This window comes from Apodemus sylvaticus, chromosome 3 (genome assembly GCF_947179515.1).
Source record: "Apodemus sylvaticus chromosome 3, mApoSyl1.1, whole genome shotgun sequence".
Classification (NCBI taxonomy): Eukaryota; Metazoa; Chordata; class Mammalia; order Rodentia; family Muridae; genus Apodemus; species Apodemus sylvaticus.
Window position 1 is genome coordinate 110,025,781 of NC_067474.1, and position 23,438 is coordinate 110,049,218.

General features: G+C 40.4%; 1 protein-coding gene across 5 annotated transcripts in view; it reads left to right on the forward strand.

Moving 5' to 3' along the window:
• The first annotated feature begins 6,777 nt into the window (after nucleotides 1–6,777).
• Nucleotides 6,778–23,438, forward strand: part of Fggy (FGGY carbohydrate kinase domain containing) — a 398,632-nt gene continuing 381,971 nt past the window's right edge. For 3 of the 5 annotated variants that reach the window (XM_052176775.1, XM_052176776.1, XM_052176779.1), the window contains exon 1: nucleotides 6,779–6,876. The gene's annotated coding sequence lies outside the window, so the exon portion shown is untranslated. Of the gene's footprint in view, nucleotides 6,877–23,438 lie in introns of all 5 variants that reach the window. The other 2 variants (XM_052176778.1, XM_052176777.1) reach the window with 1 other exon arrangement.

The following is a 23,438-nucleotide window of genomic DNA, read 5'->3' on the forward strand; positions in this document are numbered from 1 at the left end:
TATACCACATTTTTTGCATCCACTCTTCTGTTGAGGGATACCTGGGTTCTTTCCAGCATCTGGCAATTATAAATAGGGCTGCTATGAACATAGTAGAGCATGTATCCTTATTACATGGTGGGGAATCCTCTGGGTATATGCCCAGGAGTGGTATAGCAGGATCTTCTGGAAGTGAGGTGCCCAGTTTTCGGAGGAACCGCCAGACTGCTTTCCAGAGTGGTTGTACCAATTTGCAACCCCACCAGCAGTGGAGGAGTGTTCCTCTTTCTCCACACCCTCTCCAACACCTGCTGTCTCCTGAATTTTTAATCTTAGCCATTCTAACTGGTGTAAGAGGAGTGTTCCTCTTTCTCTACACCCTCTTCAACAGTATAAAGTATCTTGGGGTGACTCTTACCAAACATGCGAAAGATCTGTATGACAAGAACTTCAAGACTCTGAAGAAGGAAATGGAAGAAGACCTCAAAAAATGGGAAAACCTCCCATGCTCATGGATCGGTAGAATCAATATAGTTAAAATGGCCATTTTGCCAAAAGCAATATACAGATTCAATGCAATACCCATCAAAATCCCAACTCAATTCTTCACAGAGTTAGAAAGAGCAATTATCAAATTCATCTGGAACAACCAAAAACCCAGGATAGCTAAAACTATTCTCAGCAACAAAAGAAAATTTGGGGGAATCAGTATCCCTGACCTCAAGCAATACTACAGAGCAATAGTGTTAAAAACTGCATGGTATTGGTACAGTGACAGGCAGGAGGATCAATGGAACAGGATTGAAGATCCAGAAATGAACCCACACACCTATGGCCACTTGATCCTCGACAAAGAGGCTGAAAACATCCAATGGAAAAAAGATAGCCTTTTCAACAAATGGTGCTGGTTCAACTGGAGGTCAGCATGCAGAAGAATGCGAATTGATCCATCCTTGTCTCCTTGTACTAAGCTCAAATCCAAATGGATCAAGGACCTCCACATAAAGCCAGACACTCTGAAGCTAATAGAAAAGAAACTGGGGAAGACACTTGAGGACATCGGTACAGGGAGAAAGTTTCTGAACAGAACACCAATAGTGTATGCTCTAAGATCAAGAATTGACAAATGGGACCTCATAAAATTACAAAGTTTCTGTAAGGCAAAGGACACCATCAAGAGGACAAATCAGCAACCAACAAATTGGGAAAAGATCTTCACCAATCCTACATCAGATAGAGGGCTAATATCCAATATATATAAAGAACTCAAGAAGTTAGACTCCAGAAAACCGAACAACCCTATTAAAAAATGGGGTACAGAGTTAAACAAAGAATTCTCACCTGAAGAACTTCAGATGGCGGAGAAGCATCTTAAAAAATGCTCAACTTCATTAGTCATTAGGGAAATGCAAATCAAAATAACCCTGAGATTTCATCTTACACCAGTCAGAATGGCTAAGATTAAAAATTCAGGATAACTCCTGAGTTTTAAGATCACAGACCTGCACTACCACCACAATGGGCAAATCCAATTTTCTTTATGGTTTAACAATTGACTTGAAAAGGAAGTGAGAAATTTAGAATATAAAGTATTAGCAATACCTTAATGTATATGCACTTTGTCTCTAGAAAGAGAGTGTGTGTGTGTGTGTGTGTGTGTGTGTGTGTGTGTGTATGGTGTGTGTATGTGTGTGTGAGGTAGTAGCACCTTCCTCACATCAGTCACCGCAGATGCACTTGTCAGATGCTCCTCCACAGGCACAGCCCAGGGGACCAGGTGCCCCTCTGCAGGCACAGCCCTGGGCATACTTGATGCAGCTAGCAGAGCAGCAGGAGAGGCAGGTCTTCCTGCAAGAGATAAACTTGCAATTTCTGCAGGTGCAGGTGTGGGTGCGTGTACTGGTGCGGGTGAGGGTGCAGATGCAGACGCCTGAGCGGATGCAGCAGGTGCTGTGGAGAGGAGAAAGATAAGACAGCAACAAGCTGCAGACCCAGGCAGAAGATCATGGAGGGTCTCTGAAGCCAGCACTTTCTGCTGTGCATGTCTAGGCCTTGCTCCTTCTGTCGCAGGTATAACACACAGAAGCACAGCATTGGATCTCTCCACCTTACAGCTGGGATGAACAGACACCCTCAAGTCTTCTTCCCACAGGGAAAACACGTGAGATGCTCCAGCTACGGTGGAGACACTGAGGTGGTGACAGACAGAGCAACCTAGAGCCTATTTTCTTTTTCCTTGAAATGAGAACTCTAAGAGAAGGAAGGTGGGAATGGATGTTTGGCAAAGCTGTTTGCCTGAAATTTAAATGCTTATATTCTTATTTATTTTAATGGATGTTACAAATTGAAGTTTCTCACAACACAAATGAAGCCCCCATTTGTTCCTGAAGAGGTCTGTAGATGCTTTGTTCTCTGAACCCTCAAGGCCTAGGTGTCTACTCATTTTGTAAAGAACTATAACCAAATACAAATGGGTGGGGATTGCGGCTGTGGCACTGCCTCAGCGTAACAGCTAACACTTCCTGTCATAGGATATTTCCTTGTTTAAGTGAGATACTAAATGCTAAATAAAATGCTCTGCTTTGACTACACTAAATATGGCAGTTAGGAATGTTCTTAGAATTTCATGTTCTTGGATCTTGCATTCTATATCTTGCTTTGACACAGTATGTAATTCTAGAACATTTCCTAGTGTTTGAAAGTATACATATCTTGTGTTTTCTCATTTGGTAGATAGAAAAGTTATAGCACCAGGGTTACATCTTAATTAGATTTCTCAATGTTACATACCCTGTGGATGTCCTGCCCGGGACTTCTATGTTATGTTTACACTGCTTCTATGAATACTATGAGGAAAGGATTATTTCCCATGAATCCTTCACTGACCATTATCTGTCTGCTCCTCTGTCATTTGCCCCCACAGTATCATAGCATTCTCTGTCCACCGCTGGGTCTTCAGGACACTTTCACGGCTCCTTTGACTTCAAATCTCAAGTTCAGTGTCACACCCCATGGGATGCCTTCTCCAAGATGGATTTCTTCTGCTCTGACCATACCTCCACTTCCTTAACTAGGAACTGTTTCAGGTTGTGTGGTGCCTTGACACTTAATCCTTATAGACGTCATGCTAATTACTACATTGTTTTGAATTTTTTTTTTACTTTAAACTATGTGTTCTTAAGAAAAAAATTAAATATATAAATTTAAATAAAGTAAACAAGGAATTAAATGAGCTTCTGTGTGCCCCCCCCATCCAAATCCACCAACTACCAGAATCTTTCCACTGCGAATTCTCATATCGTTCCCATTACCCCCTACTTTAAGCTGTGCTGCCTCAGGTTTTTACATTTGATGTAAAATTGACACACAATGAGACATATAGTTCCAAATGTGTTTATGAGACATGAACATCTATCAAGGCTTTCAACATTCTCATTGATTGGGATAGTTTCCTCCTGTCCATTCACAGCTTGGCTCAGCCAAGTCCCCTCCCCCGCCACTCTAGGCCTTTTGCTTTTCTTCTCCATAGTTTGTTTTGAATATGTGAGTCCATAATATAAATGCTGTCTTAGTGTGTGAGTTCATCATTTCCTGATAATGCTGTCACAAAGTTTGAGGTCTTCTCTGTCCTACTTTCTCTCAATACAGTTTTTGAGGTTCATTCATGGTCTTATAACATCTGTTCACCCTCCCTATCCTGTCTCTTTCATCAGGGTGAGACTCACATCTTCCCAGCCCATCCCTAGGGTTGGGCATATATCTGGGATCCTTACAAGAACCGTGAATGGGAAGATACTATCGCCTTTCTCCAACCAAGATTCATGAAGGGACAGTGCTGTTAAAGCATTTGCTTGCCACATTTTCTGCAGTGTGGCATGATCCCACTGGAGTATGGAGCAATCATTGGAATTAAGAGATGAAACCTGGAGAATAATGGTCACTTAAGACGTAATTGGAATTCATGGATGACTCTTCTGATTTTTACTTTCTTCTGAAGTCACCCAATTGTGTGAATCAATAAAGTGGCTATTTGTTTCCACAATTTGAGTTATAGTTTTTCAAGCAATGCAGAAATTATATATAATCCTTAATAATGTACAGTTGAAAATCTTCATATCATTATTTACAACTACAGAGGCATTCAAACTATTCAAGGAAATGGAAGCAATAAATATTTCAGAATATATGATCCAAGAGGAATTCTGGGTTGTGTTAAAAAATCATTAATTTTTATAATGACAGACCTTAACACTCAGATGCCACTATCATTTCTGAGTGTACTCTCCATCATCTTATTTCGATATATTGTCATCAAATATTTGATGAATGAAATGAAATGAATGAATGAAAACAATGAACGTTTGCAAACGTTCTTTTTCCTGCAGAACATTCGTTAGTAGAATCTGTCATGTAAAATGGATGGGAATTTGTTTATGTTAACGATGTTATGTTATTCATGTGTGTCTATGTCTATGTATAGTCTGTTTATTTGTATACATATGCTTTTCTGTATCTCTAAGTTTATGTGCTTGTGTGCCTATGCATAATTATATGTATTTCTATGTGTATGATATATGAGTTAGAAGTGGTAATATAAGACTTTACAAAGTGTGTTTGGCTACAAATGTGCTTGTGTGATTTTTATCATTGTGTCTATGTATGTGTGTGTCTATGTTAGTCCTTTTGTATCATGTAATTTATAGTTGTGTGATATGTGTGTAATATAAGAGTGAGCATAACTTCATATGTGCATGTCTGTATACTCTACTGCTGCAATCTAGATATGCTTTGATCCAGTCTCCAAAGGATTCCTATGCTGGAAGCTTAGTCCTTAGTGTGGTGAGGTTGACAAGTAGTAGAACCAGTAAGTTGTGAGGTCTTGTGGGAGGAAATTATGCCACTGGGAACACTGGTTTCCAAGGGGATTGATGCTGGCTTCTTGCAGTGAGTTAGATTTTCAAAGAGCAGACTGTAAATGCAAAAGGCAATCCCATGCACTTGCTGCCTCCGCATGGGGCCATTTCCTCTGTTGTTTTTCAGCCACATTGTGTCAGAGACAGTATTTTATAAAGTACGCAAGATTAGTTATTTCTTTCTATAAAATTTAATGTGAAAAATGATATTTTCCATAATCCATGAGGAAACAGACACATTCCATTTTGGGGATATATTAAGGAAGAACTTGGGCATTGTATTATATGTATTAAACATCTAACCTTTTGCAAAACATTTATATGCCTTTGGCAAAACATTTATATGATGTAGTTTCAGAGGGATCTATAGTAGAGGTCAGGCACCAGATTTCTAGTGCTAGATGAGCTGTGGGGTCTTTTGGACTTGGCGTGGTCTGGTGTCCACAGCATTAGGAACCCATGTTCTTTCACTGTGTTTCTTTCTTCTGTGTGGCTTTTATCCCAAGGTCCTTTTATTGTTTAGAATGGCTGCTGGAGGCCCAGTCATGATGCTATTTTTGTTACTGATAGTATGCTATTTAAGAAGAAACAAATAAAAACTCAAATATACCAAAGGCCAGAAACAGCTATCCACATAGGCTAACATACTGATTTATGTTTAGCAAAGAGGAGTCCTTTCATGCTCTCATCCCCAGCCATAGTCCATGAGGCAAAAGGCGCATTCCATTTCTGGGATATATTAAGGAGGGGCTGGGACAATGTATTATGTGTATTAAGAATCCAACCTTTTGCAAAACACATATGTCTGGTACTTAATTTGTTCTTCATAGTGCTCTGGAAAGAAAGACAACCAGGTCTGAATATTATAATTCCTGTTGTATGCTTGGTCCACATTAAGTAACAGATCCGAGACTGTGCAGCCAATTTTTTGAATAGCTGGAAATGAAATCATACAGTAGATTAATGGTTCTCAACCGTCCTGATGCGGAGACCCTTTAATTCAGTTCTTCATGTTGTAGTGAACCAACCATAAAATGATTTTTTTTCCTACTTCACATATCTACTTTTGCTATTGTTATGAATCATAATGTAAATATCTGATAAACGACACCAAAACAGGTTGAGAACTGCTTGTATAGAGGAAAATAAATGCAAAACAAGACCTCCAGCAGAATGCAGGACTAATCCTGTGGCCTTGGACTCACCAAGGCAGATTTCTTACCTGGATGACCAAGAGAGATCCATTACTTGTTTACTCTCAGGTCATGTGGATACTAGTCTTAACATAATAAATATGCTAGGTCTGTTTAAGGAAGTCTCTGTCATTATTGAGAAGGATTGGTCTTCACAACCTTGGAATAGTCCCCAGAAAAAAAAAAGCCAAACCGGTTTTGGACTCTCAGTATCTAGCGATGAAGATGATTAACATGGAGCTTACTGGAAAGGTCAGTATCAACAACCAGTCTGTCAGCTTCTCAGAGGCAGGGTGCATATATCTTTCAGATTTACAGAGTCGTCTCTATCTCAACGGCTCGACCTAAAGTGTGAGAATTCCTGAAAAGCACCGGGTATAAAGGGTTCAAAGAATTGAAGCCCACAGCAGCCCTGGGGCTCTGCAGAGGGCGATTTAACAGGAAATATCCATCACACACTGTAGGATGGCTAGGGTAGCTGGCGCTCAGTGGGGATTGCTTAGATTGAGCGGTCTCTTTTGCTTTGGCTTCTTTAAAATACAGGGAGCGATCTACAGAGGAATTTTAAACACAAACCCACTACTTACTCTTTAGCGGGAAGGGGCAGGGCTCACAAGTACTGGCCATTCCCGGTGCCTGTTTCAAAGAACCAATCAGGATGCTCCTTACAAGGGTTGCTGGCCTGAAGCGGGCGGAGTCACAGCTTGTTTGGACCGCCCTGCTGGGTGCGGTACGGCTGTGCAAGGTGGCCTGCTGGCCTGCTAGCTAGAATGTGATTTCATATTGGACAAGTAAGTGACCCTCCCAGGGGCTCTTGCAGGCAAGCGGGCTCTCCGCCAGCTCCCCCCAAAAGCTTCTCTAGCCTGCTAGAAGTTTCCCTCCTTCACTTTTGGGTCTCACTCCAGCCAGGCCATTGGCTGGCCTTTCAGTTTCCTGTGTATTCTGGGTGAGGTGTCTTGTCCATGGGAGAGGCCTTTACTGCATCCCAACGACTGCCCTACAGATGTCTGGGGCCTAAGGCTCTCTCTCTCTGAGTAGCGTACAGTTAATTAAATAAAGTGTTTTTCTTTCTCCCAGAAAGAGAATTTTGCAACCGCACCCCCCCCCGCCCGCCCCTCCGCCCCAATTAAGGGACAATTCTCTAAACATTTTAAGTCTTTGAATTCAAGTTTGGCAATGTAAAGGCATTTCAAGGCTGGTGCTGTTTAAGGCTGTAGAAGCTGAGCGGCTGGAGATAGGGTTTGACGCGTACTTCAGTTTCAATGGGATAATGCCATCTGTCTTGTTACAGGACTGCAGACCAGGAAAGATATAGAAGCATCTTTCCATTTTTTATGAACTCCATGTCCATTTCAGGATGGAGACACACACTGTGGGGGAACTCCTCTGTCACTGGTCCTTTCACCGGAGCATTGCTTATATCTTTAATATAATATTAACTTCCAATTTCTAATTTCTTCCCCCTAATTAATAGGCCAAGCTATGGTCAAGTGTGTGTGTGTCAGTTCAAAAGGTCCCATTGGATTGTGCATTAGGGAGCAAATCTGTCAGGAAGAATTAAGTCTGACTTTGTGGCTGGATTTGTAGATTTGTCTTTTGTTTCATTTTGTTGTCTTTTTGTAAGGGTTTCTTTACTGGGAGCTATGTGAGTCCTGGTGTTTCCCTTTTCTGTTGCTAGCTGGGCGTAGTGCTGCTCTTCTGTCTGCTGGAGTCTCCTGCAAACATAGCTGTCATGCTTGGTCTTGACTTAAAGGCTTCTGCCCTGGCTGTATTAGTAAGAGCTCCAGGAGACTGCTCCTGACTGTGATGGGGCTTGGGGGTGGAAAATAGGGCATGAGGAGGGCCTGTGGATGTTTTTTGGGGGTGGGGGGTGGGGGTGGGGAGTGGCATAGGATTAGGAAGTCAAAGTTTGCACATGGAAGACAAGAATGACCCAGTGGGTGAAGCAGTGTGGTGTTGGGAAGGGGAGCCAGGCTCTCATCCAGGCTCTGATGAGGTGGTGGACTTTGCCTTCTGGAATTTAATTCCTTTTCTATAACCTTTATCTAAAAACCACAGCCAATTATTAGCTTTTTTTAAAAGACAACAACAAGGACAACAACAACAACAAAAACAGGTTTAGGCAAAACCTTGTCTTTAAACTCCCAGCCAGGAGGGGAGTCTGAAATAGTTTTGTCTGGACTGTGCCACAGAGATCATTTAACTCTGAGATGATGGCAGGAAGAGAGCTGTTCTCAGCTGGGGTAGTAGGTAGCAGTCCTAGTGAGGAATGATTGACTTATAATCAACTGTATAGTTTAGATTCCATTTGCTGAGATTTTAAACATTCCAGCATCATTGTTGATAATGGGTTTTGATTTGTAATTTTCCGTTCTTGTATTTTCTGACTAATTTTGGCATTAAAGAATCAGGGAGTATTTTTACACACACACACACACACACACACACACACACACACACTTCTCTCTCTCTCTCTCTCTCTCTCTCTCTCTCTCTCTCTCTCTCTCTCTCTCTCTCTCCCCAGTGGTTAGTAAGTTACCTGGGTCAGAAGTTGTTTGTGAGGGATGCCAGGTACAAAGCCATTTGACTAAAAGCCTCCTTACACTTCCTGTTGCTGTGAGGACCCCATGGGAAAAGTAACTTAAGGCAGAGGTTATTTTGGCTCATGGTTTCATTTCATTATAGTAGGAACAGCTCACATCATCATGGACAGCAGGAAGATGGTTTTAGGTCTAAGATGATGTTTTTAGGTGAGTAGTAGAAATTATGATAGAAAACAATAGTATAGAACTCTGGACTCACCAAGATGGGATAGATAATAGAGTTATCTAATTGTTGCCAAACACAAATGCACTGAACATTATGAATATAATTCTTACACGAAAGTTTTCATAATTGTTGCAGAATTGTGAGAAAAAGTAGCCTTTTATTGAACTAATTAGGAATGAATGGGGGAGCATTCTTCACAACACATTGGTTCCACAATACACAAGATGAAACTCAACGAAAGGGAGAAAGAAAGTATGTTTCACTGGTGGGCTCTCTCTCTCTATATATATATATCCCTGTTTGACCACATCCTGCTATGAGATGGTGCCATTCACGTCCAGGATGGGTCTTGTCTCTTAGCTAATCCTCTCTGGGAATAGTCACACAGATATCCCACAGATAACCAATTGTGTGCTTTAGTCATTTCCCAGACACTAAACATTTTAAAATGTTCACATTTCACTTTTATCACCACAGGCCTATCCAGATTATGTTTTATTCTGCCTCTCCCAGCTTTAGTGGATATAACTAACACTATGTATACGTATATATGTATATGTATGTGTAATGTATATGCATATGTATATGTATCAGTGTAAATGATATGCTTTTATATATATATGCATATATACACATAACATCTGATAGAATTTGTTTTCTTTGGTGGTGAATAATTTTAAATTCTGCTCTATGAACTAATTGCAAGAATATAATGTTAACTTTATCACACGTTTACATTGGATCTCCAAAAGATTTTCAATTCATAACTGAAAGTATATACTTGTTGATCAACATCACATGACCCCTGGCTCCCACCTGCTGGTAGCTACCATTTTATTTTCTGTTTTAAGGAGTTAGAGCCTTTTAGATTCTACATAGTGGTGATATCACAGAATTCCTTTGCCCCTTGTATCTATAGGGGACTTTTGTTCCAAGTCTTCTATAGATCCAAAACCCTATTAATGTTCAAGGTTTATTTTTTATTTTTAGAATCTAGGATGTTATCCTTCAAGCAAAACAACTGCCATCCTAATGAGATGAACCATGCCCTCTTGTTTAGACAGAGGGTGTAGGAAGAGTCATTGGACCTGCATCAGTGTAAACTGCCATTTTTTTTTAATCATTCCCCAATTGCATGTGGCCTTAGGTTCCAGAGGAGGTGCTAGAATAAGATGGTGCTAACTGGGGAAGGGGTTTCCATCTTTATGGCTGTTTGGAAGCCATTATCCACACTGGGTGAAGACTTTTCAGTATGTCTGCTTTGGAGCCCTCTAAGCTCCCTGTCAGTAATCTCTTACCCATGCTCTATAAGTAAGCCAATAAACTCATTGTTTCCCCATGGTGAACTCTGATGGACTTGTACCTTGGTTTGTTGTTAGAGAGGAGCAGACCCCTTCCCCTTGAAGGAAATTTAGCAATAGTATTTCCTCTCTCTCTCTCTCTCTCTCTCTCTCTCTCTCTCTCTCTCTCTCTCTCTCTCTTTCTCTCTCTCTCTCCCTTATTCCTTTCCCTCCTTCCCTCCTTCCAGCCTACAAAATTAGCTGAGAAAAGCTTGCTAGCAGACCCCTTCCCCTGAAGGAAATTTAGCAATAGTATTTCCTCTCTCTCTCTCTCTCTCTCTCTCTCTCTCTCTCTCCCCCTTATTCCTTTCCCTCCTTCCCTCCTTCCAGCCTACAAAATCAGCTGAGAAAAGGTTGTTAGTGAGCCAACTAGCACGCAGCATTCTCCATGTTTCCTTGTACTTCTTTGGCTTTGAATAGAATTCTTTGCTCAGAGGTAATAATATATAGGATTTCAAGCAGGCCCGCCTCCATGGTCCTGCTTTGAGTTTCTGCCTATCTTGACTTCCCTCCGTGACAGATTGATCTACAATCGTTAACTGAAGTAAATGGTTTCCTCACCAACATTTATTTGGTCAGGGTATTTGTTACAACAGAGATAAAACCAGAACACTGTCATGTGATACTGCTTAAAAAAATAATGATGAGTAAAAAGATCCCTGTGGATTTAGTACAGATACAGTTGTTTCCTAAGAGTTTTGATTTTTGTCTGATTATATTTATAGATGTGGAAGGCTAATTATATTTGTGTGTGCGTATGTGTGTGTCTCTATCTGTCTGTCTGATGGACAAATCTAGCTTCATTCTTTTGCATGTGTCTATCCAGTTTCCCCAGCATCATCTGTTGAAGACACTTTTCCCCACTGAGAATTATTGGTGTGTGATTTTGAAGATGAATTGTGGCTTATTTCAGAACTCCATTGTACTCTGTTGGTTGCGGCATCTGTTTCTGACCTAGTGCCATCCTGACTTTAATACTATGACTTTGCAGTGTAATTCAAAATCAGGAAATATGGTGTGTCTAACTTTTACCCTCCCTTAGTTTAAATCAGTGAGGGCTATGGCATCCAATGGGTTCTGTGCCCACTGGCCTTTGTAGAAAGGTGGCTTTAGAATTTGGCTTGAGCTGAGCTACTGTTTCCATGCACCCTGGTTACCTTTCCCCAGGTGACTCTGGTTTGGTTTGGTCTGCCTCCAGGAATCACTGGGTGGTTTTGCTTTATATACATTAGCACATCTCTTGCTCAAGTAGGGTTCAGTTTCATCTCAGACACAAACATCCTGAACTTTAGGAAGAACCATACGCACTTTGGTTTGGAAGGCCTCATTTAGAGCCAGCTAAAGTGCTCTTGCAGCACACAGTCGTCCACACATGCTTGTCTTGGAGAAGCCCTGCACCCAGTATGACCACAAGGGCCCAGAAAGAGCTTTGTTCTCTCTCTGTCTCTGTCTCTCTGTCTCTCTGTCTCTTTCTCTCTCTCTCTCTCTCTCTCTCTCTCTCTCTCTCTCTCTCTCTCTCTCACACACACACACACACACACATATATATGAATGATAGATTTATATATTTTTGTTCTGTTTTTTTTTTGTGGTTCTATACAAATTTTAGGATTGTCTTTTTTATTTCTCTGGAAAAGTTCATTGGCATTTTGGTAAAGGATTGCATTGCATTGAAGCTGTACATTATTTTTGGGGTAGGATGGACATTTTAGCAATACTACTTCACCCAGCACGTGAACTCGGTATGACTTTCCCTTTCTTTTCTTTTCTTTTCTCTTCTCTTCTCTTCTCTTCTCTTCTCTTCTCTTCTCTTCTCTTCTCTTCTCTTCTCTTCTCTTCTCTTCTCTTCTCTTCTCTTCTCTTCTTTTCTTCCTTCCTTCCTTCCTTCCTTCCTTCCTTCCTTCCTTCCTTCCTTTCTTTCTTTTTGTTTGTTTTAATTTGTTTTTTTTTTAATTGAAAATAGATTCCTGTTCAGTACCAAACATCCTGGCCACAGTCCTCCCCACCCTGTCCCCCCTTCTCCCAAATCCCTGCCACCTCCCCTCTGCCCCACTGTTCTAGCACCAGCCTGGTTGTTTAGGGATCTCCACAGGATGCTTTCTTTAGCCAACAACTCAGCCCAAGGCAGCCCAGCTGCTCCACTGGAAGACTTACCAGGGTAGGAAAGGGAGACCATTCATGGTCTACACCCTCCATTACTGGGAACCCTACTAGGCTCACCCTCATAGATTCCTGGATGTTTTCACTGCTTTAGGTTTCCTCCCACCAGGAGCTCCCCCAGTTCCAGCTGTCTCTCCCTGCACGCTCTCCCTCCATCCTTTTTACCCTCCACCCCCTGCGCCTCATTCCTCCTGCTCCTGTTCCCACCCATAAGCAAGTCATCTCTTACCTCCTGGATCCCCTCTTAACCTAACCTCTCTCGGTCTGTGGAATCTAGTTTAATTATCATTTACTTAACAGTTAATCTCCACTTATAAATGAATACATACTGTATTTGGCTTTCTGGGTCTAGGTTACTTTACTCAGAATGATTTTTTTCTAGTTGCAGTCATTTGCCTATAAATTTCTTGATGTCATTTTTTTTTTTGAAAAAAAAAGTTGAGTAATACACCATCATGTTTTCTTTATCCATTGTTCAGTTAAGGGACGTCTAGGTTATTTTTATTTCTGGCTATTACTAATAAAGCTATGATGAATTTAACTGACACGTGTCCTTGTAGGATGGAGTGTCCTTTGTGTATGTGCCCAGGGGTGGTAGAGCTTCACCAAAGACTTTTAGTTCTCAGTATGAAGGTCTTCCATACCTTTAGTTAAAATTTTCCTAACTTTTGTTTATCATTTAAAAAATGCTATTGAGATTGTTTTCTTTTTCTTTCTGGATATATGGCTAATGAATAAAAACGGAGAACATTTTTGTAGGCTGCTTTTTATTTTGCAAGCAGCTTACTACCATATTTATTAGTTGTAGCCGTGTGTGTGTGTGTGTGTGTGTGTGTGTTTGTGTGTGTGTGTATGTGTGTGTGTGTGTGTGTGTGTGTGTATGTGTGTGTAAGAGGCTGGGGAGATGACTTGATTGATAAAGTGACAGCATATAAGCATGCAGCGCTGGATTCAGATCCCAGCACCCATGGAAATCTAGGCACTGTGGCTTGAGCCTGAGATTCTAGCACTGTGGGAGTAGAGATGCGAAGATCTCTGGGGCTTGCTGGTCAGATAGTCTAGGTGTTGAATTTCAGGTTCAGTAAGAGACCCTGTTTCAAAAAAATCAAGTGGGGAGTGACGAGTGAGTAAGATACCACCTGTACATCAACCTCGGGCTTCCTTACAGACACATATGTGTTTGGACATCCTCCCTCGTGTGTTCACACATGTGAACATGTTTGCATTCACCGTGCATGTAAACACAAATAAGAACCAAAGATTATGTCTGCATTAAATCATTTTCCTCTTCTCTTCCCAATTTTGATACTTTTTTATTATTTTTCTTGGACTTGCAGATTATGTAGAATAGACATGGCATGTGGTCACGAAGGAATGATATCAACTCTTCTTAGATATTGGTAGAACCCATTAGTTAAATCATCAGATCCTGGACTATCTTTGATCAAAGATTTTAAAAAAGTTGTTGTTGGAGAATTTCATACACAGTAGACATTTAATTACTGAGTCATATCTTCACTCAGTACGAGTCTGATTAGCTTGTTTTTTAAGTATAGAATAGAGTTTATTTAGGGCATGGGAGGGAGTTGAAGGGGTAGGAGAGAGAGAGAGAGAGAGAGAGAGAGAGAGAGAGAGAGAGAGAGAGACACGGGGAGGAGGGGCTGGCCATGATGAGCACATGGGGGGCAGGCGAATGCGGAGAGAGGGCTAAGGGAGCAGGGGAGCAGGAGGAAGAGGGCAAGCGATTAGCTTTTCTGTTTCTCCATGACTCACTGTTGGTAGACTACATACCTCTATACAATTTTATCTTCTAATAACGATTAGGCTGAAGTTAAAAATTGTTTACTTGCCTTTGTTACAGTCTTTGAGTATTCTGAATTTGACTATATATTTGCCTTACCAGTAAATTTTTACTGTGACCTTTTTCCGTGTCCATATGATCCCTTCCGTTCAACCTGAAGATCCTGCCTAGGTCTACTGTGGCAGATCCAGCGATCGGTGATATAGGGCTGGGCTCACTTTCCTTGTTTATCTCTTGTTCATTAGTAAAAGAGAGTTTTGCTGTATGTTTTTTCTTAAATGAGGAAATAAAAAGCAATGCACTGAATATTCATTCTGTTCTCTTCCCATCTGTAAAGTTCTGCTGAGAAATACATTAGTATTCTAATGAAAGCTTCCGTGTATGTCAAATTCTACTTTCTGTTGCTGCTTTCAAAACAATTGTATTTTGACTATATAATGATGTATCTCAATAGTCCTCTCTGGATTGGACACATTAGAGCTTTTTGTAGACGTTTAAGACTCCTGGACCTGAATATCCTTATTTTTTCATAGGATTTGAGAATTTTTCAGCTATTGTTTGTTTAAAGTAGCATTCTTGCCCCATTTTTTTCTCCTTTTGGAACCACTAAAATCTGTTATATCATTTTAGTTGTCAACCTGACATAGTCAAGAATCACCTGGGAGGCAGCTGTTAGTGGAGGAGTCCCTGTGGCAGGTTGGTCTGTGGGCATGCCTGTGAGATTTTTCTTAATTGGGTTAATTGAGGTGAAAGATACACCCTGAATTTGGGCAGCACCATTTGTACGGTTGGGCCCTGAGTGATTTAAAAGTGGAAAAAGTAGGTTGGATAGAAACATGACATGTGTCCGCATTCAGCCTTCATTTCCCTCTGTTCTTTGCTGTGAAGCAATTGATTATTTCAAGTTCTGCCGCCTTGATGTTCCTGTAGCCTGGAATGGACTATAGTCTGGAATGGACTGTAGCGTGGAATAGACTGTAGGATGGAATGGACTGTACTGTAGCCTGGAATGGACTGTAGCCAGGAATGGACTGTAGCCTGGAATGGACTGCTGCTTGGGATGGACGGTAGAGAGGAATGGACAGTAGCCTGGGATGGACTGTAGCTTGGAATGGACTGTAGCCTGGAATGGACTGCTGCTTGGGATGGACTGTAGCCTGGAATGGACTGTAGCCTGGAATGGACTGTAGCCTGGAATGAGAGCTAAATCAAACACCTTCTTTCCTATGTTGTTTTTTTTATCACAGTGCTTTATCATGGCAGCAGAAATGGAGCTGGAGCAATCCCAGGGTTTCTCCTTCATCTTCATGCCCCCTTTGTTCTGATTGTAATTATAGACGGACTGACTAGTGTTACAGGTGCTTCATCCTGTGCCACCAGGATGCTGGTGATGCTTCTCACATGTGCACTGTCTTCTTCAGGGCCAGATTTTTTCTTTCTTAATTTTTTTTTATTATTTTTATTATATGTAAGTACACTGTAGCTGTCTTCAGACACTCCAGAAGAGGAAGTCAGATCTCATTACAGATGCTTGTGAGCCTTCATGTGGTTACGGGGATTTGAACTCAGGACTTTTGGAAGAGCAGTCTTGGAAGTGCTCTTAACCGCTGAGCCATCTTTTCAGCCCCAAGAATTTTTGTTAGACATTAGTTTCTCTGTTGTGTGTTTCCTTTTCTGATTTGGTTTCTCTTGTTTTCCAGCCATGCCACTGAATGTTCTTAAAACAATTATTTAATTTCTTTAAATTCATTGTCAAGCATTTCTTGTGTCTTAGTTCCTTAGTATCAGTTGATGGGCATTAGTGTTTTTCTTTTGTGCTGTGGTATTTCTTTAGAGTACATGCATGTGCGTGCTCGTGTGTGTACATGTGTGCATTATGTGTGTGTTTGCTGGAGATGCTTCTCAGAGTGCCTCCTTGTGGTCCTCTTTAATCAAGCAAGCAGTCACCTTATTTTGGCTTTATTAGTGTTGAGAAAAGAAAATCGTCCTTGATCAGCTGACCTAGGGACTTTGAGGCACTCTGGTGTTTTTGGGGGGCTGGGCTTGCTCCAAGTCCTTGTTTCCTTTCGGGGACTCATTCCTAAGATTATGTACCATCTCTTAATCCTGCAAAGAAGATTGTTTCCCCATCAAATAGGCATGCTCTCCTTCTGCTAGATGTGCATTATCTCTGGACCCGAGGGAGAAGTTGGCAGGGGTGTGGGCGGTGCTCCTGAGAACCTGTAGCTAGTGTGATATACACAGTGGCTTTTTTAGCTTGATTAATATGGATATTAATATTAATTCTGGTCCTTTCCCCGACTCGCTCAGCTGCCGTATCCTCAGAATTCTTCAGGTCCTAAGAAAGAGGGGATGCCTTGGGTGATATCCTGCCCAGCTGGAACAGCTGGCTTCTCACTGATGGTGTTGCTCTCACCTTTCCCCCAGGGAAGAAGAGTCACGGACCATAGGCCTCTTTTTTGGCACCTGAAGTATGCTGCTGCTTGGCGGCCCTGGGAAGCCTTAGTCTTAGTATTTTTAATGCACTTTCCCTCACTTTTTCTCCCAACAGTCCCCTCATTCATTTCTAGTTGTCACAGCCAGTATGCTGTGGTGAGGTGACAGAAAGCTACTTTGCTATTGTGTTCAGTTGATACTATTCCATTCTGTTTCTTCTTAAGTGAGGCTTGATAGTTTGTGTTCCTCAAGGGATTTACGCAAAGTGACTAATTTGTCAAATTTATTAACATGCTACTGTGCAAAAACATTTCCCAGCTGTTATTTTAATGGCTATAGAACCCATTCTAATTTCATCTCTCTAATTCTCAATATTGGCAGTGTGTACATTTTCTCTTTTTTTCATGATCATTTTGGGTTGAGTTATATTAATTTTTTGGTTCTTCTCAAAGTGCAAGTAGCTTTTAGTCAAATTTATTTTCTCTATATAATTTTTCTGTCTTAAAAGCGATGATTTCTGCTGGTCAGCTCATTATTTCTTTTCTACAGCATACATGGGGTCCATTCCCTTCTAGTTTCCTCAGGGGAGATACTGAGTGTATTTTCTTGAGGCTTTTCTCATAATGACATTTGATGCAGTTAATTTCTAGGCCTGTCATGATTCATATCCTAAAACTTACACATTATATTTTTTTATTTGTGTTGAGTTAAATGCATGAAAATTGCATCGTTGTTTTCAAGAAGCATGTTAATTAGTTTTCATATATTTGCGGACTTTATAGCTTTTGAGCACTGACTTACAGTACTGTCATGGTCATAGATCATCCTTTATATGATGTGAATCCTTTGGTTTTTTAGAGTTATTTTGTGAGAGTTATTTAGCCAACACAGACCATACTCTGATTAGAGCACTCATGTTATAATGGTTGGGTAGAGCAGCTGAAACACTGGGAGTTCCAATCGGCCAAGGTGGGTTCCTGTCATATATCACTCCCTTGCTCAGCTGTCTACTGTTTCTGTCCCTGACAGTCACCGAGAGCATAATCATTTACATTTATTCTCTTACTGTTCCATCATCATAGTTTGCTTTATGTATTCTGATACTATGTGACTACAGATATAAATTGAACTGTATGCTTTGATATATCTTTCTTTACTGTAGCAATGCTGTTCAGTACAAATCAGTCCTCTTGGTGAATCACCCTGTGCTATTTCACAGTTTCTGCTAAACTGTTCTACTAGAGAGATCTACTTAGTCATTGTTTAGGTCATATATATTTTTAAACCTGCTTAGTTGGATATTGATGGAGATACTTTGTTCCTTTTCATCGCTGTGATATGGCATATCGTCTTCCACTTCTGGCTTTTCACATTATGCTTCTTGGAAGCAGCATTTAATTAATCTAAATAAATCAGCAGTGGGTAATCTGTCTTTTAATTGGGGTGTTATTTCATTTGACATAATTATTCATTATTTTTTATGTTTGATATATCTTTACTGTAGCAAAGCATTATTAGGGTTGTCATCTAAATGGCTAATGCCAATTGACAGTCACAACTGATGTTAAATGTCAGCAGTGTAACAAAAACATGAAGAAATCCCACCGGAGCAGCTCTTTGTAAACCAGACAAATGCCCAGGTGAACACATCGCTTTGCCGAGCGAGCATCACCTTCTGCATTCCTGTCTCACTGGTCTAAAACATTCACTGTCTTCTGTACACTGAAGTTTCTATTCTTGTCTTCTTTTGACAGCTTGTTCCTGTTTAGATAAATGAAAAGAGAGTTATTTGGGCCATTTATGCTCATGGTCAAAATATATATCTCCGTGACACACATCTCGCTTTGTCTGAGCTTCATATCCATTCCAAAACTGAGGGCAGTTTTGACAATAGCCCAAGGACTCTCATTTGTGCACCTTATTACCAGTCTTGAATCATACAGGGGCCATGGAGCACTGCCAACCTTAGGATCAGCACCTCCAGCAGCTCTGGTTCTGCTGTGTAAGAACCTCCTGAAGTTCTACTGTTTAACTCAGAATCCACAGAGGCATACAGACAGCAAAGACACAGACCTCTCTTCTGCTTGCATCACAGAGTATCTTTCATGGACAAGGAACATTTTGTTGCTTTCTATAGAAATATGAAGAAACAAAGGTGAATAAATGGGACTCTGTTTGCCCAGGAAATACAAAGGATGCAAAAATCAGAAGTGAGGAAAAGAGAAAAAGACTTTTGAATCATTCCAGGAAGGCATCACCTAACATTGCAACAGAGACTTGAGGAGCACCTTCACGTTAGTGGAGCGGGAAGGACAAGCGAGCTGTGATATGGCATTTCACATTCTACCTCTGATTTTCATGTTATGCTTAAGTTGAGCTTCTTGTAGGCAGAATTTAATTAAACTAAATAAATCAACACTGGTTGATCTTTCTTTTGTTGGAGAGTTGTTTCACCGATATAATTAATTTAAAATCACCACGTTGCTGCTTGATTTAAATCTTTGTTCCGTTTATCTATCTTCTTTCTTTCTTTTGGTTTGACTTTAATCTTTGTGGATTCTTCTCTTTTTGCTTTTGTATTACTAATAAGTATCTTTAGTTTACTGTAATCAGTAACATATGATTTCTCTTACATGAAATAGGTAGCAGCATGTTCTCTATTCTTAGCCTTCATGTTTCTGTTTTTGCATATTTATTTCTTTATATCTTTAAACTCCACCGTAGATGATTTTTACTAAAGCTAAAGCAGTCCCCTGTCTTTTGAGATATTAAGATCCTTCTAAGACAGTCTTTATGTTTACCCATGCTTACTCTCTAGTCCTCATTCTGTTTCATAGATGTAGTGAATTTCTGTGCACTGTATTCCCCCACCCCCATTCTTGTGCTTCTGCTGGTGAGGAGGTTTTAGCTTTTGTTTGCCTGGCAAATCTTCATTTTACTTGTTTTTGAAAGATATTTTAAATTTGTGAACATTGTAAAGTTTTTCTGTTTGCTTTTTATCCTTCAAAGATCTTGCTCCTAGTTTCCATCATTTCTGTTGATTCTGGTTTCATTTTTTTCCTGTGGCATCTCTTTTTTCCTACCATCAAGTGTTTATCTTTTTCAAAGATTTATGACCATACCACTCAATTTTTATATTTCTTGACATAGTTTCCTCTCTTTCTTTGTTTTTTGAAAATATTCTTTGTGTTTTGAATTTGTTAAGATATTTGGGTATTCAGATTTATAGTTTTCATCACAGCTGAAGAGTTTTTGATCATCCCATCTTTTAATATTTATTTTGGGTCATCTTTTTGATGCCTCCTTTAGGAACTCCCATTGCATATGCCATTTGATCTCCTAAAGTTATTCTCTATTTTGACTTTAAACATCTTTCTTTTGTGGCGGGAGAGATGGCTCACATCTCTCCCTGAATAGTACACACTACTCTTCCACAGGACTGAAGTTCAGTTCCTAGCACTGACGCTGGGCAGCTCACAATTGGCTAGGATTCCAGCGTCAGCAAGCTACCTTCCTCAGACACCCCGCTCATGTGGGCATGCTTCTCATAATTAAAAGCAATGCAAATAAATATTAAACATATTTCTGTTACATTTTGGATGGTTTCTGTTGTATTATCTTGAAGTTCACAATTATTATTTCCTTACATTCTATAATCATACTGAAATAGTTTTTCACATCAGACATTACTTAGTTTTCCAATTCTAGCAACTTAGAATATTCTTTGCATTTCTCACATCTGAACTCTTAAATTGTCTTTCATCTAGATTTTTGGGCATATAAAATATAGTGATAGCAGTTTTTATTTCCTCTGATTACTGATTATTTGTGCCAATTCTAAGTGGCTGTCTATTTACTGATTTATTTTTTTCATTCTGGCTTGTTTGCTCCCTGTTTTTTTTTTTTATATGAATGGTAATTTGTCTGTATGCATGGGCGGGGATAGTGCACATGCATGGGTGTGCATGTGTGTACATAGATAAATGCCCCCGAGTGTTTGTGTGAAGGACAGAGGAGGGGCATCATATTCTGTAACTCTGCTCTATTGAACTTGAAGTTCAATGACCAGTAAGCTCCCAGGATATGTCTGTTTTTACTACAATCCTGGAGTGAAAGAATGAGAAAGAGAGAGAGAGAAAGAAAGAAAGAAAGAAAGAAAGAAAGAAAGAAAGAAAGAAAGGAAGGAAGGAAGGAAGGAAGGAAGGAAGGAAGGAAGGAAGGAAGAAAGGAAGGAAGAAAGGAAGAAAGGAAGGAAGGAAGGAAGAAAGAAAAGAAAGAATCCCAGGACGATGGTCATTTAAACTCATGTCCTTATACTATGCAGCAAGTCCTCCTACCTGCTGAGCCATCCTCCCAGCCCCGTGCATGGGATATATATATACACACACACATATATATAACAACCATTATGTATTTATATGATGGGTGCTCTTCTTTTCCTTCTTGGACTTTTGTAAATACACTGAGATTTGTTCAAGGGTGTGTATGATTTATTTGGAAGCAATGTGACCCTTTGCAGTCTTGTTTTGTTTGTTTTGCTTTTTTTTGGATTTGGTTTTTTCGAGACAGGGTTTCTCTGTATAGCCCTGGCTGTCCTGGAACTCACTCTGTAGACCAGCCTGGCCTCGAACTCAGAAATCTGCCTGTCTCTGCCTCCCAGAGTGCTGGGATTACAGGCATGTGCCACCACCGCCAGGCGACCCTTTGCAGTCTTGTTTTATGCTTGCCAGTTGGACCCCCAACACTGTCCTGTATTATGTGTTTTGCCTAGCACTCTGTGAGCTATGCCCTCTGTGATCCACTGACATTATACTGTAGTGCTTCCTGGTGCTTCTGTCTCTCTGTCTTGGATCTGCTGTGCAGTGAATTGTCTTCCTGCTGCAAGGCCCATACCTAAACATAGTAAAAGCAATATACCTCAAACAGGTAGCTAGCATCAAACTAAATGGAGAGAAACTTGGAGCAATCCCACTAAAATCAGGGACTAGACAGGGCTGCCCATTTTCTCCTTATCTTTTCAATATTGTACTTGAGGTACTAGCTAGGGCAATTAGACAACATAAGGAGGTCAAAGGGATACAGATTGGTAAGGAAGAAGTCAAACTATCATTATTTGCAGATTATATGATAGTCTACCTAAGTGACCCAAAAACCTCCACTAGAGAACTCCTACAGCTGATAAACAACTTCAGCAAAGTGGCAGGTTATAAAATCAACCCAAGCAAATCAGTAGCCTTCCTATACTCAAAGGATAAGCAGGCTGAGAAAGAAATTAGGGAAATGACACCCTTTACAATAGCCACAAACAGTATAAAATACCTTGGGGTGATTCTTACCAAACATGTGAAAATCTGTATGACAAGAACTTCAAGACTCTGAAGAAGGAAATAGAGGAAGACCTCAAAAAATGGAAAAACCTCCCATGCTCATGGATCAGCAGGATTAATATAGTTAAAATGGCCATTTTGCCAAAAGCAATATACAGATTCAATGCAATACCCATCAAAATCCCAACTCAATTCTTCACAAGAGTTAGAAAGAGCAATTCTCAAATTCATCTGGAATAACAAAAAACCCAGGATAGCTAAAACTATTCTCAACAACAAAAGAAATTCTGGGGGAATCAGTATCCCTGACCTCAAGCAATATTACCAAACAATAGTGTTAAAAACTGCATGGTATTGGTACATTGACAGGCAGACAGATCAATGGAACAGGATTTAAGATCCAGAAATGAACCCACACACCTATGGCCACTTGATCCTCGACAAAGGGGCTGAAAACATCCAATGGAAAAAAGATAGCCTTTTCAACAAATGGTGCTGGTTCAACTGGAGGTCAGCATGCAGGAAGAATTTGAATTGATCCATCCTTGTCTCCTTGTACTAAGCTCAACTCCAAATGGATCAAGGACCTCCACATAAAGCCAGACACTCTGAAGCTAATAGAAAAGAAACTGGGGAAGACCCTTGAGGACATCAGTACAGGGGGAAAGTTTCTGAACAGAACACCAATAGCGTATGCTCTAAGATCAAGAATTGACAAATGGGACCTCATAAAATTACAAAGTTTCTGTAAGGCAAAGGACACCACCAAAAGGACAAATCGGCAACCATCAAATTGGGAAAAGATCTTCACCAACCCTACATCAGATAGAGGGCGAATATCCAATATATACAAAGAACTCAAGAAGTTAGACCCCAGAAAACCAAATAACCCTATTAAAAATGGGGTACAGAGTTAAACAAAGAATTCTCACCTGAAGAACTTCAGATGGCGGAGAAACATCTTAAAAAATGCTCAACTTCACTAGTCATCAGGAAAATGCAAACCAAAACAACCCTGAGATTTCACCTTATACCAGTCAGAATGGCTAAGATTAAAAACTCAGGAGACAGCAGGTGTTGGCAAGGATGTGGAGAAAGAGGAACACTCCTCCGCTGCTGGTGGGGTTGCAAATTAGTACAACCACTCTGGAAATCAGTCTGGCGGTTGCTCAGAAAACTGGGCATGTCACTTCTGAAAGATCCTGCTATACCACTCCTGGGCATATACCCAGAGGATTCCCCAGCATGTAATTAGGATATATGCTCCACTATGTTCATAGCAGCCCTATTTATAATAGCCAGAAGCTTGAAAGAACCCAGGTATCCCTCAACAGAAGAGTGGATGCAAAAAATGTGGTATATCTACACAATGGAGTACTATTCAGCCATTAGAAACAATCAATTCATGAAATTCTTAGGCAAATGGATGGAGCTGGAAAACATCATACTAAGTGAGGTAACCCAGTCTCAAAAGATCAATCATGGTATGTACTCACTAATAAGTGGATATTAACCTGGAA